Source organism: Pteropus alecto, unplaced genomic scaffold (assembly GCF_000325575.1).
Source record: "Pteropus alecto unplaced genomic scaffold, ASM32557v1 scaffold8, whole genome shotgun sequence".
NCBI classification, from domain to species: Eukaryota; Metazoa; Chordata; class Mammalia; order Chiroptera; family Pteropodidae; genus Pteropus; species Pteropus alecto.
This window is the reverse complement of record NW_006494609.1, coordinates 24,546,113-24,549,725: the sequence shown is the minus strand read 5'-3', so window position 1 is coordinate 24,549,725 and position 3,613 is coordinate 24,546,113.

Genomic DNA, 3,613 nt, shown 5'->3' with positions numbered 1-3,613 from the left:
GACCAGACGGGACCGGGCGCGTTCCGGGGGGCGTGGCCGCGGGCAGTAAGCGCAGAATTAACATGGAAGAGTTCATACTCTTTCCCAGAGCCCAGGGAACATTTATCAAACTTGTTCATGTTCTGGGCTGTAGAGCATTCTCCATATCTTTCCAATGACTGAAATCATTTTAAGTAGATATCCTGACCCCAGTGGGAACAGGCTATAAATCCATAACAAAAGAATACCCGGCAAATCCTCAAACGCGTGGTTATTTTGCGACACACATCGAACTAATTCACCAGCCAAGGAAGAAATTGTAATGGCACGAGGAACTGTTTTACCGGAATGAAAATGAAAACATAATATGCCAAGCTTTACGGGGTCAGCGAAAGTCATGTTTCGGAGGAAATGCATATCAGAAAAAAAGAAGTCCTGTCATCCATCTTGAGAAATAGAAAGGAAGAAGGAAAGGAAGGGAGAAAAGACCCTAAAACAGGAAAAAGGAAGAAAAAGTCGGAGCAGAAACTAGAGGAACAGAAACGTGTAACGGAGAAAATCCTCGAAGCCGAAAGCTGGCTCTGTGAAAAGAACGGGAAAGTCGGTAAAGCCCAGGCCGCCCGAAAAAGCAGCCGGTACCGACTGACCCCCGGAGCGAGACGGAAGGCACCGCCGCAGACGTGCGACCGGCACCGGGAGGCCGTTAGGGACGACCCGAGGCCGAGAAGTCCGCTTCCTGTTCTTCGCCACCTTCCCCTCCACCCCGCTGTGATGCCGACGCAGAGGGCACCGATTCTGCAACCGGTAAAGCCCAGGCCGCCCGAAAAAGCAGCCGGTACCGACTGACCCCCGGAGCGAGACGGAAGGCACCGCCGCAGACGTGCGACCGGCACCGGGAGGCCGTTAGGGACGACCCGAGGCCGAGAAGTCCGCTTCCTGTTCTTCGCCACCTTCCCCTCCACCCCGCTGTGATGCCGACGCGGAGGGCACCGATTTTCGAGGGTGCGATGTGATGGATTTTCACACGCCGCGCCCCCGTGCACACGCCCTCCGGTCCCCCCACCTCCTCAGGCGATGGCTGCCTCCAGCAGGTGGGCCGACCCCTCCCTCGCTGGGGTCACAGTGCGTGCACCCGGTGTGGCCTCTCCATTGCTCCGTGCCGGTCGGTGGCCAGGAGTGGCCGGGGCTGCGTCCACTGTGGGCTGCGAGCACTGTGCCTGTCCTCGGGCGCTCGTGTGCACTCTCCCAGGTGTGCAGCTAGAAGTGTGGGTCTCAGGGAGGCGTGTCATAGCTCTAGTAAATACCGCAGTGTTCCCCAAACCGGCACACGGCCCCTCTCACCAGCCCTGCCTCCAGGGCCCCTGGCTTGAGTGTTTCTGGCGGGCGTCACGGTTTTAATTTGTACTCTGAGCCAGATGATGTGCAGCTTCTTCTGACTGGTGGTCTGACCACTGGGACGACCTCCTTCTGTGAACCGTTCAAGTCCTTTGCCCATTTTTATCGGGTCACCCGTCTTTTTCTGGCTTGTGGTAGTTCTCATGTACTTTGGATACAAGTTACTTATTGAATCTAAGTATAGTTTCTATTTTTCCTTTTCACTTAAAGTTGTGTTTTGATGCACTGAGTCCCTGCGGGGCCACCGGGGGTCAGGGAGGCGAGGCCAGGAGGGAGCAGCAGAGGGCCCCATCTCCCCCTTTGCCCGAAGGTCCCTGCTGCATAGCAGGGGGCCCGACCAGCTCTGACTGCATGGGGAACAGCGCCGGTGTGGGGACAGGGCTGGCTCCGGGCAGTGCTGGGGTACAAGTGACTCCCGTTTTGCTGGTCAAGTGACCTAGTGAGCCCTCTGTGGTGGTGGCCAGCTCTGTGAGCCCCCAGCACGCTGGACACTTGCTCCAGCCAGACTTGTTCCCCGTGCCTCAGGGACCGTGTCTCTGGAGGTGCGGATGCGAACACCTCAGTTCGAAGACGCAGCGCTGTGGACACTGGGCAGTGTGACGTCAGCACGGAGTTGGGGTCAGGCCCTCCACAGCAGCCGGAGAGCGGCGCTGGGAGGGGCAGGGGGCCCGCGCCCTGCCCGCCCTCTGCGGTCTGCGTGCTCGGCCTGCCTGGGCGGGGTGCTCCTGGACACCACAACCTTGAACTCTGCGTAAAGCGGCCTCTCCCGCAGGAGCATCAGGACATTGCCCTGCTTCGCTTTCTCGCCCAGGCTGCCACCTGGTGGCGGTGTCTCTGCATGGCAGTGTCCGCCTCAAGAAGGGAGACCCCTTGGACCAAGCATCCCGCCACGACCACCACCGGCGGCGAAGCGAAGCCAAGGCGAGGGCGCTACTGTGTTGCCACGTGATAGAATGATTTATTAGAACAAATTCCATGACAAATCATATAAAATAACCATTTCTGAAAGACACCCCTAGCCCACCTGAGGACAAACACAGCGGAGCCTCCACAAAGCCGGACAAATAAGTTACTGATCCCAGGTTGGGGGCTGGAGTGGGGGACACGACTTTACGAATAAAAAAGTTGTACAGCGACCGGGGGGAGGTGGGGATGGAGAAGGGGGCCGAGGACAGAGGAACGCGGCCGCCGGGACCACTGCTCGCTCCGGGGACGGGCTGCGGGCAGCTGTGTGGGGCATGCGGGCGTGCGGGGACCAGGACTAGCACCTCCTCCAAGTGACACAGCAGGCTCGCGGGGTGGGGGCCGGCGGGGACCCCACTGCCACTCACACACGTAAACACCCAGCTAAATGTAAACGGGGAGCCGCATCGCCCCTGCGGCCCTGGCCGCGGTGACCCCAGCAGTCGATTCTGCTTCCGCAGTCGACGCGTGCGCAGATGCCAGGCGGGGCGCAGGGACCCCACACGCTCCGGTCCAGGTGGGGCCTCCCCGCCCCCACCACAGCCAACGGACTCTTTGGCTTAGAGGCTCCAGAAACACGGGCTCCCCAGGAGGGGCTGCGTCTGCACAGCTGGCACGCTCCCGCTGACAAATCCTGAGAAAGCGAAACTGGTCCCGGGGCCTGTCCCCGCCGCTGCCCCATGGGGTCAGGGCGGCGTGGGACCCGAGCTGCTTGCAGATGCCCTATCGACGCCCACAGCGTCCAGGACGGGGGCGGCGCGTTGTCTCGGGAGCTCCTGGGGGCCTGGTCCAGCCACTTTGGTCTCGCACTCACATCCACCTGGCCCAGGACCCCCAGAAGCATAGCGCAGAGGCCCAGCGCCCCCGCCCGGCAGGCCGTGTACGCAGATGTGCCCGCCAGGCGCGAGCGGGCGTCTGCGGGCGGCTGGCCTCCCCTGCAGCAGCGCGTACTCAGTGGGTTTGGCAGTTGTGTTCGCACCGAAGGCTTGAAGCAGTGGGATTCCCGCCCCAAACGCCACCATGGGCCACATGCCTGCCATGGCCTCTGGACCCTGGGGCAGCTGGGAGCCACCAGGCTCCTCGGCAGAGCTGGCTGCAGCGCCCCGCCCAGCCTGCACCCTCAGGTCCTGGGTGTCCAAACCCCTCCCAGCTCTGTGTTTGGCACTAAATGACCCCATGGCCCAGCCCCCAGCAACAAGGCAGGCAAGAACACGTTCCCTCAGACCATGAAGCAGAGGGGGGGCCCTGACAGGCCAGGAGGCTGCTGAAATGGCAC